General features: G+C 44.9%; 1 protein-coding gene across 1 annotated transcript in view; it reads right to left on the reverse strand.

Annotated features, from left to right (window-relative positions):
* The window catches only part of LOC138819829 (testis-expressed protein 36-like), a 44,991-nt gene that overhangs the window by 17,126 nt on the left and 12,577 nt on the right, over window positions 1-15,288 (reverse strand). Inside the window, exon 2 of the mRNA XM_070011392.1 lies at window positions 13,992-14,109. The gene's annotated coding sequence lies outside the window, so the exon portion shown is untranslated. The remainder of the gene's footprint in view (window positions 1-13,991; window positions 14,110-15,288) is intronic.

The raw sequence follows: 15,288 nt of genomic DNA on the forward strand, positions 1-15,288 counted from the left end.
TTACAGGTATGAGCAACCAGTGTCCAGCTGGCTTGCTACTTTTAATCAGACAGTGTTACTGGCCTTTTGAAGACTTAGAAGCCAAGGTCAGAGGCTAAAGAATGAGTCTGCCACATAAACTGAAGTATGGTGTATGCAGAGGAAAATTCCAAAGGCATAACGCCTTTGAACAACATACAGTGTGACAAAAGCTGATACTTGAGATGTGGCAGGGGTGAGATTAAGGGACAGGAGTCAATGGAAGAAGGAGGGAAAATGCAGTCACAATGTTCAGTGTGCTCATATACATGCATTCATATGTGAGCACGAAACTAGGAAACGAGGGAAGGGGTGGGGCTGAGGAAGATGAGGGGAGAAGGATGGAGGAGACATTGATCAAGATGTGTTATATTCATAAACTGACAAATTATAATCCCTTTGAACAACTACATGAAGTTAAAAATATAATAAAAGAAAAGCCTGAGTTTGCACAATGTTTATCTGGAATATTTTCCCTCGGGAGCTCAAAGCCTCTCCGGTGGTCCCATAGCCACCTTCCGGTGGCTATGTGGGAGTCAGAAAGCAGTTACTGCATCCCCTCGAGCATCCGGAGACACATGCTGCTGCTCTGCACAATTACATAAACATGCTGCAGTGTGCTTGTCCTAATGTTTAATTTAGATTGCTGCCCCATTGATTCCTTGGTGGCTGGGGCAGATGAGAATAAACCAAATGCATGGCTTTGCCATGCCACGGTCCAGTCGCTCTGAGTGTACAAGAATGACCACATAAGGGCTGTGCGCCTAATTAAGCACTTAGTCAATAACCCACTCCCTCTGGACTGGGCCATTTGCTTTATGTATTGTGGGAATGAGATCAAGCTGGGCAGTGAATGTGGGTAATTCATGCAGGAAGAACTCATTTAAGGTGAGGTAGATTGATTGGAATTAGTTATTTCAGACAGCAGAGAGAGAGAGGGGGGAGAGAGAGAGAGAGAGAGAGAGAGAGAGAGAGAGAGAGAGAGAGAGAGAGAGAGAGAGAGAGAGCCCTCCCTCCCCAGGTGATTCCATCATGCCTGTATGAACAACAAGGCAAGCTCTGAATCCAGATGGCCCAAGCACACAGGTGGGGGCCTTTGTAGAGCCAATGTCCCAATGCTGCAGAGATGCTCATGTATTTGGAACCAGCACTGTCATCGGTATGCATGAAGCTCTGCCGTATGATTTTTTTAAGTAAGTTGATATGTCTAATTGTTTTGCAGTGAGACAAGAAGGCTCCATTTTATCTGTATGATTTTTTAAGTAAATTGATATGTCTAATTGTTTTGCAGTGAGATAAGAAGGCTCCATTTTATCTGAAGTCACAAGGCAGCGTATTGATGGCGCTGTCTTACTGGTGCAGCACATAATAGCATTGTTAGGAGAAATGTCAGCGAAGGCACTGGAGGGTGGAAAAACATGAAATCAAATTTCTCACATGACAATAGCTTGAGTATCTGTTGGGCATTTCCTCTCACCAAATATGGCTGAGCATTCTTTTCAAGCTGATTCGATCAGCCACAGGACAGCGTCCAGCCAAGCTAACCAGCAACTGCGCCTTTTAACAAGTCCCTATCCTTGTTCCTCCCAGGAAGAGGTCTGGACACTTCTCCACACTCCACCAGCCTCTTCCTAGAGAAATCATTTTCATAACATCCCTGGCGCCTAAGACTTCATGTTGTATTCTTCAATCAGCCATCTGCTAGGGTTGACATATCCATAAGGCATCTTCCTTGGCTGGCATAATTAAAAGAGATTCTCTTCTTTTGGATGTTGTGTTACATTTACATTCAAAGTTATTTTGCTCTCTCTTTGCCCTTGCCCTCCAGGAATTGTGGGATTTCAAGTTAATAGGCTTTTAATGGTTCTGTGATAACTGTGATTATAAACTGTGAATCAGATCGGGGAGCATCCAAGTTCAGCGGAATCTCATGCAAAGACACCATTGCTTTTGATCCGCAGTGGAGATTGGTTTTTGCTGTTCAGACACAAGCATCCTTTAAAAAAAAAAAAAAAGGAAAGAAAAGAAAAAGCTCCTCATTTGCTTAGTGATTGCTTTGATATCAGTTTTAAAGACTTTAACCACACATTCTCCTTTTGATAAGTTAGTGGTATTTGGAAACACATCCTGTTGCTAAAAATTAAATTTCAAAGTCTGTATATGTTGCTTCCGTTTAGAGGAGACGCTGCTGCATTTATTTAAAACACATGCAACATGTTGGGGACACACACACACACACACACACACACACACACACACACACACACACACACAATGAGCACCGCGCACCACCTTCTTTTCACTGCCAAATATTTAGAAATAAATTTTTACTGTGTTCTCTGAAAATATAATTACTGCTTTGAGGCTAGTTAATGAAAATATCCTTTTCTTTGAAATATGTCAGCTCCACTAAATGAGCCTGTCCTTGTGGGTCTATAGATGAATCGATTGTGAACCTCCTTGAAAAAAAGAGGCATTCAGATCATTGTTACCAGATGTCTCAAGAAAGCCTGCCAAGCTGGGACTAGAAACACAGCCTTAAAATAGTAGGCATGTAATTATGCCATCAGCCAATCAGGGCCTTGATTGCAAATTAGCTCTTGTTCCCATTGGCTAGGGCTGCTGTGACTTTTCCAGGGATTGCCCAGGGACATTCCAACAAGCATCGCCTCTCTGGTCAATTATCACTGAAAAGCCAGAGAAAGGTCAGCCCTCCCTCTATTAAAAAATAAGTAAATGCCCTTGCTGAAACTCCTCAGCTCACTCGGCAGGACAATCCTTAAGGCCATACTTGAACACCGGGCCATTGTCAAGGGGAAATATCTACCAGGATTGGAATAGTCCAACATGGCAAAGCCTGTGAAGAGAAGAGCTTGCTCTCAGGTAGGGGTGTCCTGGCCTGCGGCGAATGCTGAGCGGTGGAGCAAAAACTCCCAGCACCACCTTCCTTGATAAATGTATATCAAAGTGGAGAGTGCGTTCACCTCAATTTTAAGAGAGACATTTGAAGAAGCAGTGGGAAGGGTCAGAAACCTTAAAGGCCGCTCATCTGTAAGAAACAAAGAGCTGTAGCTTGGTGCTTCTGATAGCTCACACCTGTAATCCTAGCTACTCAGGAGGCCGAGATCTGAGGATCACAGGTTTGAAGCCTGCCTAGGTAGAAAAGTCTGTGAGATTTTCTTATTCCCAATTAACTGGCAAAAAGCTGGATGTGGAAATGTGGGTCAAGTGTTAGAGACAGCACCCAGGTTCTGAGTTCAAGTCCCAGTAATCCAGTAATGGCAGCAGGGCTGTGCAATAGTGCCACTTGCACCGGCACTGGGACCAAGAACTCAAACTAGTATTTGCAGCAGGGGTAATCTGGTAGCAAAGACTCCCTATAAGAAAAAATAAAAACAAAATATCTATATTCTATGATGCAACAATTCTGCCTCTGAATATAGCCAATGACCATCCATTTGCAATGGCTGTTAGGGGGGAGATATTAACACAGAATATCAGTGCAATTGAGCGCAAAAGAAAGGTGTACATTCATACACACACACACACACACACACACACACACACACACACACACACACACACACACAGGATGGTCTTTTTAATTAATTTGTTGGTTGTGGGGCTTGAACGCAGGGCCTGGGCATTGTTCCTGAGGTCTTTTGCTCAAGGCTAGAGCTCTATAACTTTGAGCCACAACTCCACTTCCAGTTTCTGAGTGGCTAATTAGAGGAATCTCAAAGGGACCTTCCTGCCTGGGCTGGCTTCGAATCACAAGTCTTATATCTCAGCCTCCTGAGTAGCTAGGATTATAGGTATGAGCTACCAAAGCATGGCTTGTTTTTAAAGATTAGATACACCTGTTGGTCGGGGGAAATGGAAGATTAAAAATATATTTTATATTTGTTTATTTTCCTTTATTAGGCCTTTTCAAATATCCACAATGAACACACATTGCTATCGTGGTAAATAAAATGTAAAGGGTTGAGGGTAAAAGTAAATAAAATGTAAAGGGTTGAGCATGGTAGCATGCACCTGTAGCCTCAGCTATGTGACTTGGGAAATGTAGGTAAGAGGATCAACATCTGAAGCCAGCTGCAGGCAAAAAGCACAGCCTGAAAAATAAACTAAAGCAAAAAGGACTGGTTAGTTATTGTGGTTATTGTGCCTGCCCACCAAATGTAAGACCCTGAATTTAAACCTCACTACCACAGAGAGAGAGAGAGAGAGACAGAGAGACAGAGAGACAGAGACACACAGAGAGACAGAGACAGAGAGACAGAGAAACAGAGAGAGAGAATGAGAGAGGAAGTGAAGGAGGAAAGAGAGAAAAGGGAAAGGGAAAGAAAAGGGAAAAAGGAAAAGAAAGGAAGAGAATGTAAAGATTTATTTTAAGAAAGCATGGCAAACCAAATAAAGACAAAGTCTGGAAGCCACTCAAGATCCAGACACAAAGGGCATGTAATAAGCTACAATGTATGCATGAAGTCCACTATGGTGGTACACTCCTGCAATCCCAGCCCTTGAGGGGCTGAGGCAAGAAGCTCATGAGTTCAAGGCCAACCTGGGCTGCATAGTAAAACCTGTCTCCCCCCCCCTCACACACACACACACACACACACACACACACACACACACACACACACACACACACACACACACACACACACACACACCCCACAGAAACAGATAATGAAAAGAATGTAATTGTGAAACTTTCAAAGCTTCCTCAAGAATCAGGCTCCCAAAGATGGCGACGGGGCAGTAGGGAAACGCCACAGCGCTCTCCAACCAAAAAGAGAGTTCGAGTTCCAACGCTTAATCTCCCCAAGAGACAGACAACAACAAAAAGACGAACACTCAGAGAAAAACCAGAGGCGGAGAATAACAAAAAAGAAAGAGGAAAAGAATTTCAAAACAGAGAAAAGCGAAGACCCCTCCCCCAACCTTTACTGGCCGCGCGGCAGCGCGCCAAGCCGCCGGCCAGCCGGCCCGGCGGGGGCTGTGGGAGCCCCAGAGAAACAGCAGAGACACAGGGGGCCACTTTCAGAACATCAGGTACTGGTTTGCAGAACAGCAGATCGCCAGGAACAGAGAAACCTACCAGCCGGGAGTCTCCACGAGGATCCCACCCCCACCCCTCACTCTCCACCCGAGCAGAGAGGCTCCATCCCTCCAAAGCCGCTCGGCATCAGCGGAGTGACAAAAGGACCTGCGGCAGACCACCCGGCCCGCCTGATCGCGATCGCAACGATCCAGCACTCTCCACCCGAGCAGAGAGGTTCCATCCCGCCAAAGCGGCTCTGCGCGACAAAGGGTCCTGTCTGCAGACCACCCGCCCGCCCGATCACGATCGCAACAACCCGGCGGGGTCACTTGGGCCCCAGAGGTACCGAGAAGAAGCTGCCTGAGCGTGGACACTCTTGACCCAACAGCTTCGACAGAGGCAGAGACAGAAAAGAATCACACAGAGCCACCACCGCCCAACCCAGCCCGGATTGCAACAACAACTGACGACCTACACCACACAGAAACAACCAGCTCCAGGGTGAGTACCCCACAGGGGAAGTGTATCCCTCAAGGGAGACCAGAGCTGGAGGGAATCCCCAGACCCTGACCTAGACTCCCTACCCCAGCACCCGGACCACAGGACCCACTAAAACTGGGAACTGTTTGAGAGCTCCACCAGCCCGTGGAGCACACTCAGCTGGCCAGGCTAGAGCAAGAGCACCCCTGGAAGGGAGCTTAAATGCCCAAGCCAGGAACAGCGCCCCTGGGTCAAGACTACCAACAGTAGAAGAAATTTGAACTGTGTCCCCCAGGCTGTATAACCTAGGGGGTATACACATCAGCACAGGCCTAACAAGCGCGCTCCAGGCTGGGGCCGGAACCAAGCCCGGGGATCCGGCGCCTGAACAACACAACCAACTCCTCCCAATTGAAGTAAAAAGCTGAGCATACGCCTCAACAGAGGGGAGAAAACCAGGAAACAACACTCCCCCGGGAAGCACGCCTGTGACAACAAAAGACCTGGAGGCCCAGGACAAGAGAAGCCCAAACCCCACCAAAACTCCACCCATATACCCTAGACTGGGAATTGGGCAACACAGGCTGCCAGCACCTGATAGTAAGCAGGAGCTCAGACTGTTAAGGCGGCTCAGCAATAGAGTGATAGTCTTGGATGTATGAGGCCCTGGATCTGATTCCTCAGCATCACAAAAGCAAAAAGGGTCAGAAGTGGTGCTGTGGCTCAAACGGTAGGGTGCCAGCCTTGAGCTGAAAAAGCTGAGGGACAGCACCCAAACCTAGAGTTCAAGCCCACAACCAGCCCAAAACAAATAAACAAAAACACATCAGGAGCCCATAGCAGACTCCAGCATTTGGGAGAGTGCATCCAGAGCATCTGTTCTTCACAAGAGCACCCGTAGGAGCAAACACAAGCAGTCTAGGCTGCTCAACCCTTCCAAAGGCAGGAACTGTCAGCAATCTACAGCAGAGAGCTGAGAATCCTAAGTAAGTCAGAATAGCAGCTGGAAATAGGCTCCCAACAGAACCCAGATCAGGCACAGACTCTCTCTACCAATACAGAATCAGCAACCAAGCAAAGACAGACACACCAAAACAAAATTGAAGAGCAGTCTCCTGAACCTCCATGCGAAAATCACAGAGAAAAATCACAAGGTTTACTACCACCCAGGACAGCAAGCTCACCCCAAAAGCCAGCAGCCACACAGGGGAGAGCCCCAGTGGGAGCAAAGCAGGAATGGAAGACAAAGGCTACTTCCAAGGGTTGCTGGAGGCAATGACTCAAGAAATAAAGCGAGAAATTTATCAGAAATTGAAAGAGCACAAGGATGAACTATCCAAAGAGATACAGGGTATCAAACAAGAGATGCATGCAAAAATAGAAGCTGCACAAACCTCAATAAGAAGTGAGATAAACGCCAAATTAGAGGTAATGCATACCTCATTGAGAGGTGAGATCAGTACTCTGAGAACCAACATTGAATCCATAAAGGGATCCATTTCCTCCATGCAAACCACAATAGAAGCCACTGTCAACAGAGTGAATGAAATGGAAGGTCGAGTGTCAGATACAGAAGACAGAATACACCAACTGGACCAAAAAGTGACAGATATGGAAAAATTACTCAAATTAAACCAAAGGGATATTCAAGAGCAAGCAGATAATGCTAAAAAATTTAACCTTCGCATAATTGGAGTGGACGAAGGTGAGGAATTCCAGAGCAAGGGAATGCAACACCTATTTAACAAGATAATCAATGAAAATTTTCCCCACCTCAAAAACGACCATCTTAACTACATCACAAAAGCTTATCGAACACCCAACAAGCAAGACCCCAGGAGAAACACTTCTAGACACATTATAGTAAAAATGATAGATCTGAATAATAAGGAAACAATCCTGCATGCAGCAAAAATGAAGAAGGAGCTATACTACAATGGGAAAAAAATAAGAATTACTGCAGATCTCTCCACACAAACAATGAATGCAAGAAAAGCCTGGGAAAGCACCATACGAGCCCTGAGAGCCAATAACTGCCAACCCAGACTGATCTACCCGGCAAAGCTAGCATTCACATTTGACGGAGAACTGAAAACTTTTAATAGCAAAGAAAAACTAAATGAATTCATAAACATTAAGCCAGCATTACAAAGAATTCTAAGAGGGGGGACACAACCTGAAGAAAGCAGCCAGGAACTGGGGCCTGCCCCAAACAGGCATTACTCAAAGTCTAACTGAGCAAGCACAGGAGGAAAGGAAAAAAGAAAAACTTAGGAAAACGGAATGGCAGGGACAACAATGCATCTCTCTATACTTTCTCTTAATATAAATGGGCTGAATTCGCCAATTAAAAGAAAACGAACTGAGGACTGGATAAGAAAACAAGACCCATCCATCTGTTGCCTTCAGGAGACCCACCTCTCAGCCAAACATACAAACAAACTCAGAGTGAAGGGGTGGAAAAGGATCTACCAATCAAACGCCCCCAGTAAGAAAGCAGGTGTAGCTATCCTGATATCTGACAAAATAAACTTTTCATTAAAATCAGTACAGAAAGACAAGGACGGACACTACATATTAATAAAGGGAACAATCCAAGAGGAGGATATAACCATCATCAACTTATATGCCCCAAATATTGGTGCACCCAGATATGTCAAACAAATGCTCTCAAACTTACAGAATAAAATAGATCCCAATACGATAATACTAGGAGACTTTAACACACCACTCTCACCAAAGGACAGGTCTACCAACCAGAGGATTGGCAAAGAAGCTACCGAATTAAGAGAGGCCATACTGCAAGCGGAATTAACTGACATCTACCGAGTATTTCACCCTAAAACAACACAGTACACATTCTTCTCAGCAGCTCATGGAACTTTCTCCAAAATAGACCATATCATAGTTCATGCAAGGAACTTAAGCAAATACAAAGGGATCGACATAATCCCCTGTATCCTATCTGACCACAGTGGAATCAAGCTAGCTCTCAATAACAAAGCATACCGCAGAAATTTCTCCAATACATGGAAATTGAACAGCACACTCCTTAACAATGCCTGGATAACAGAAGAGATCAGAGAAGAAATAAAGCATTTCCTACAACTCAATGAAAATGAAAACACCTCACAAAGAAACTTGTGGGACACAGCAAAAGCAGTCCTGAGGGGCAAATTTATTGCCCTCAGTGCCCACATCAAGAGAATGGAGACAGACCAAGTAAATAATCTCACGTTGCAATTAAAACAGCTAGAAAAACAGGAAAAAATGGAACCTAAAGCTACTAGAAGAAGCCAGATAACCAAATTAAAAGCAGAGATTAACCAATTAGAAAATCAGAAAACCATAACCAAAATAAACCAAACAAAAAGCTGGTTCTTTGAAAAAATAAACAAAATTGATGGCCCATTGGCTAGATTAATTAAAAAAAGAAGAGAGGAAACCCATATTAATAGGATTAGGGATGCCACGGGAAACATCACCACACGTACCCAAGATATCCAAACAATTCTAACAGACTACTTTCAAAAGCTATACTCTCTAAAGGAAGAAAATCGGGCAGAAATGGATGCATTTTTAGAGAAATACAAGTTGCCCAAACTGAGCAAAGAAGAAGTTAACCAATTAAATAAGCCAATATCCTATAATGAGATACAGGAAGCTATCAAAAGTCTTCCAACAAAAAAAAGCCCAGGACCAGATGGATTCACAGCAGAATTCTATAAGACCTTTAAACAAGAACTAATACCCATACTCCTCAAGCTCTTCAGAGAAACAGAGAAGGAAGGAGCTATCCCAAACTCATTCTACGAAGCCAATATCACACTCATCCCCAAACCAGGCAAAGACCCAACCAAAAAGGAGAATTACAGGCCAATCTCCTTGATGAACACAGATGCAAAGATCCTTAACAAGATTCTAGCTAACAGAATCCAGAAACACATAAAAAAAATAATTCACTATGACCAGGTAGGCTTCATCCCAGAGACACAGGGATGGTTTAACATACGTAAGTCAATAAATGTAATCCAACATATCAACAGAGCCAAGGTCAAGAATCACATGATTATCGCTACAGATGCAGAAAAGGCCTTTGACAAAATTCAACATTCATTCATGCTAAAAGCTCTGGAGAAAATAGGAATAGAAGGAACATTTCTAAAAACAATAAAAGCCATTTATGACAGACCAATAGCCAATATTATACTTAATGGGGAAAAGCTACAACCAATTCTCCTAAAATCAGGAACAAGGCAAGGATGCCCACTGTCTCCACTCCTCTTCAATATAGTCCTAGAACCCCTAGCCAGGGCAATAAGGCAAGAAAAAGACATTAAAGGGATCCTCATAGGAAAAGAAGAAGTTAAACTATCCCTTTTTGCAGACGACATGATACTATACCTCCACGATCCCAAAAACTCCATCCCCAAACTCTTAGAAATCATAAATCACTTCGGCAAAATAGCAGGATACAAAATAAACCCACAAAAATCAGTTGCCTTCCTATACACTGATAATGTACAGGAAGAGAGGGAAATAAAGGGAGCAACCCCATTCACAATAACCTCCCGAAAAATAAAATATTTAGGAATTAACCTAACCAAAGATGTAAAAGAACTATTTAATGAGAACTATAAAAAGTTAAAGAAAGAAATTGCAGAAGACACTAGGAAATGGAAAGACCTCCCATGCTCCTGGATAGGCCGACTTAATATAGTAAAGATGGTAATACTTCCAAAACTAATATACAAATTCAACGCAATTCCTATTAAAATCCCAATGACGTACATCACTGAAATACAGAAAACAGTCCAAAAATTCATATGGAACAACAAAAGACCTAGAATAGCCAAAACAATTCTAGGGGATAAAGACAATATGGGAGGGCTATCCATGCCGAACTTCAAACTCTACTACAGAGCTATAATAACAAAGACAGCATGGTACTGGCACAAAAACAGACCCGAAGACCAATGGAACAGAATAGAAGATCCAGAAATAAATCCACAGGCCTACAGCCAGCTGATATTCGACAAAGGAGCCAAAGACATACAATGGAAGAAACACAGCCTCTTCAACCGTTGGTGCTGGGAAAACTGGGCAGCCACATGCAGAAAACTAAAAGTGGACCCCAGCCTATCACCATGCACCAACATCAACTCAAAATGGATTAAAGACCTTAACATTAAACCTGAATCTCTGAAACTACTGCAGGACAGAGTAGGAGAGACACTTGAACTAATAGGCACAGGAAGGAACTTCCTGAACAGAGTCCCAGGGTCACAACAAATTGGAGAGAGACTCGACAAATGGGACTACCTTAAAATAAAAAGCTTCTGCACAGATAAAGCTATCGCAACCAAGCTAGAAAGACAACCAACTAATTGGGAAAAAATATTTACCAGCAATATATCAGACAAGGGGTTAACATCCTGTATATACAGGGAACTCAAGAAACTAATCCCTCCCAAACCCAACACACCAATTACTAAATGGGCAAGGGAACTAAAGAGGGACTTCTCAAATGAAGAAATAAAAATGGCAAAGAAACACATGAGGAAATGTTCATCATCCCTGGTGGTGAAGGAAATGCAAATAAAGACAACCCTGAGATACCACCTTACCCCAGTCAGAATGTCCCACATCCACAAATCAGCCAACGACAAATGCTGGAGGGGATGTGGAGAACGAGGAACGCTATTACACTGCTGGTGGGAATGTACACTCATACAACCACTTTGGAAAGCAGTCTGGAGGGTCCTTAGAAAGCTAAAGATTGACCTCCCTTACGACCCAGTCATACCACTTCTAGGCATCTACCCTGAACAACAGGAACCAATATACAAGGACACGTGCACCTCCATGTTTATTGCAGCACTGTTCGCAATAGCTAGGATATGGAAACAACCTAGATGCCCCACCACAGATGAATGGATCCAAAAATTGTGGTATCTATACACAATGGAATATTATGCAGCCATTAGAAATGACAAAATAATGGCATTTGCAGGGAAATGGATGGAGCTAGAAGGAATCATGTTGAGCGAGGTAAGCCAAGAACGAAGAGACAAACAGTACATGGTCTCCCTGATAAGTGGATGATGAATCCAAAATGTTAGGTGATATGACAAAACTAACAGGACTTAAGAAACAAAGAACTCCCACTCATCTGGTTGAACCACTACTAAATATCCCCATGCTGCTGATCACATATATGGTATATAACATATGAGCACCGTTATATATTACAGACTGTGATAGACAATTTGCTCCAGGAAAGTTAGAATGAACTTGTGACTTTAAATGAGCATCATTATTCCACAATACTGTGAATTTCCGGAAATTAAGTAATCACTTAATCACGATCAAAAAAAAAAAAAAAAAAAAAGAACCTTGGGGAAGGGAGGGAGGGAGGGGATGGTAGGGGGAAAACAATGGAGGGGGTAACAATGTTCAAGAGGAAGTGGAAGTGTACTCATTACCTCACTCATGTAGCTGTAACCCTCTGTATAGTATCTCTACAATAAAAAAAATTAAAAAAAAAAAAAAAAAAAGAATCAGGCTCCCAGAAAAGGTAGACCATGTCAATTGGGTAGAATATATATCCATAGCCACTTCCAGCACTGAAAAGCTTTGGGGCGCAAATAGACACATGACCATTGGCAGGGGCTGACACCAGGGTCCAGAAGCAGGGATCGCGAGTGTAGGGAGGTGTCTGGAGCTTTTGCCGCTTTGGCATCCATCAGCACCATCCTTCCAGCGACACCCCCTTCCCCCTCTGTGTGGGGCACCTGTTCGGGTACAGTTTGCCCTCACTCTGACACTGGCCAATCAGAGCCTTACACTCCCAAGGAAAAAACACTCAGTTCTAGAATGAGTTCAAGACTCAAATCACAGCAAACGGAACTCCATTTGAGAACTCCTGCTTGTGCAGAGAAAGAATCTCATGCTGCGCTGACAGGTTTGGATCTGAATGCCCGCAGGTTGGCATGTCTGCAGCTGCCTTCCTGCCCCTGTGTGTTGAGGTGAGGCCCTCCTTACAGAAGACCCTGCTCCTACCTGGAAAGGACTCCCTTTGGCCAATCTTGGAGCCTCCATAACAGCTCCCCCCCCACCACTCTTTTCCTCTTTTTCTCCAGCTGGCATACAGAGACCCAGATGTTCTCCCCTTCCTGCCTATGGTAAGGGTTCCTTCTTGTCCAGAGCACAGATACTCCTGTGTTACCCACAGAGCTCCATGTGACTGGCAGATAAGGCAATAGTGATGAAGGTCGAATGGCAAATGACAAGCCTCACTGAATTAAGTCAGTAAGTTCCATGTTTAATTTACTCTCTTACTAATGTCCTGGTCAGTGAACTAGTCATTATACTAATGTCATGACTATAAAGCTCTCTCTCTCTCTCTATTTAACCATGGTCATGCCAGGCCCCAGTGGCTCACACCTGTCATTCCCTCATTCCAGCTTCCCAGGAGGCTGAGATCTGAGGATCATGGTTCAAAGCAAGTCCAGACAGAAAAATACATGAGACTCCTATCACCACTTAACCAGGATAACACTGAAAGCAGAGGTGCGGGTGAGTGGTCAAGTTCCAGTCTTAAGGAAAAAAGCCAGGAGAGAGCAAGAGTCAGAGTTCAAGCCCAGTACCCACATAAAACAAAAGAACTGTCATGTTCATGCTACATCTCCATGTTTTCTGTACCTTAGTGTCCTTCGAGTCTTAATAAGTTACCACCTTCTACTCTCATTCTGCAGCAGAGACACATCTGGAATGATCTATTGTCTGTTCTCCCAGACACCTGCCACACGAATGCCTCATGATTGCCTGGTATATCGGGAAAACGTTGGAGCAGTGTGAAAACAAGCAGCAAAAATTCTAGGCAAAGCTGCCCGGGATGGCCCTGGGGATGGGACTTCCCTGTGGGGCAGAGCACAAGCTGCAGTGGTCACCAGCCTGGCTTACGCCCTGCCACTGCCCCTTACTAGAGGTGTGGCCTTGAGCAAGTTACTTTACCACTTCCTGCATAAATGTTCTGGCCAGCAATATAGAAATTTAATAATAATAATAATAATAATAGTGCTTGCATGGTAGCAGCAGGGGTCAGAAACAGAAAGGGACTTGGAAATGAGAAACAGGCAGGACAGGAGCCTCTAGCAGTCTGATCTGGGCCCTGGCTGAGGGCAGGGAAGGGTGTTACGTGCAGGCAGATGCTTCCATGAAGACTGAAGAGCCCCCAGGAGGTGAGCCATCCCCAGCACCATAGGTCATAGGTCCTGACCTCAGAGTATGCCTTCTGCTCTCATTCTCTGGCTTGCTCAGACTCCAGGTCTCTACAGTGGCCATGTGGCACATGACTGGGTGGAAGGGAAAGGAGGGGGTGCTGGGGAGCAGCCTCAGACAGGAGCCTGGATGGCTCAGAGACAAAGAGGGTTGCATCACAGACCTGCTAATGGGAAGCCTTCCTGCAGTCTGAAATTCAGATCTTCCGAGCAAAACTGCACGCAATGACAAGCTCTTCAATATGGGTTCCAGTCACAGGCCAAAGATCAAGCGTCGCTGAACTGGAGTGAAGAAAAGAATGACAGTTCAACATCATCTTTTGTCAGCACACGGGCTGTAATCAGCTCTCCACAAGGTCATCCTGGACCGTAATCAGCCCTCCACAAGGTCGTGCTGGAATGCCAAGGACAGTCCAGACTCCTGGCTCTCTTTGGTAATAGAAAGAAGCAGTGGTGCAGATAATCCAGCCAAATGGTGGGTAATCCAAAAGCCATTTCTATTTGGCCTTGGGAGAAGTTTCTGTGCTCACTCTGACTGTGGGTGTGTGTGAGGCTCTCTGCCAGATGGGTATGCAGAGAGAATCAGCATGGCCGGTGGTCCAGGCTGTGCTCAGGGAGGGGTCTCCTGGCCAACAGAGGCAGCAGGGGCAGCAGGGGCCATGCTAGGCACGACAGAAGGAGCAGATGATGAAGAGAGTGGTACACGAAGTGGTTCACCATCTGCCCCCCCTCCTTTGTCCATTTTCATCCTCTCCCTGCCCAGAAGGCTGACCTCTGTGGCCAGCAGCCTCCCCCCACACACACACACACTTCTTTGCCTTCTGGCAACCAAGTAGGCTTGAGCCATAGGAGATAGGAGCCAAAGGAGAAAAACCCTGGGGTATTTTTTTCCCTGCTTCCTCTTGCATGTGGTCAGTTTGCCATAGAATTTGCCTATGTCCTATTTCTAATGGAAAACACTCAGCTTTTTTTTTTTTTTTTTTTTTTTTTTTTTTTTTTTTGTCGGTTGTGGGGCTTGAACTCTGAGCCTGGGCGCTGTCCCTCAGCTCAAGGCGAGCGCTCTACCACTTGAGCTACAGCGCCACTTAACACTCAGCTTTTTTTTACTCTGTGTACACACCCACTATGTCTTCTTCGCTCTGACTCCTATGCACCAGAGCAGAGGCCCGGTTTCTGGAGACTGTCTACAGGTGAGGGCAGGAAACACGTAGGTAAGAGTGCAAGGACGGGATGCGGGTGGCCATGGTGGGCAACCTACAGACATGGAGAAGAGTCCTGGGCACAGGCATACCCTGACTGGAAGTTGGCCGTGGCACACAGAATGGTCTCGCTTTCCTGACAGGGCACAGTAGTCCTTATAGAATGCAAAGATGCCCTTGAGAAAACAAAGATGCCAGGAAAAGAAGAAAGGCAACTAATAAAGAATGCTTTGGGATCCTTGGGGAAATGTATTGCATTATG

The sequence above is a fragment of the Dipodomys merriami genome, unplaced genomic scaffold (genome assembly GCF_024711535.1).
Source record: "Dipodomys merriami isolate MVZ:Mamm:240054 unplaced genomic scaffold, mDipMer1.0.p SCAF_82, whole genome shotgun sequence".
NCBI lineage: Eukaryota > Metazoa > Chordata > Mammalia > Rodentia > Heteromyidae > Dipodomys > Dipodomys merriami.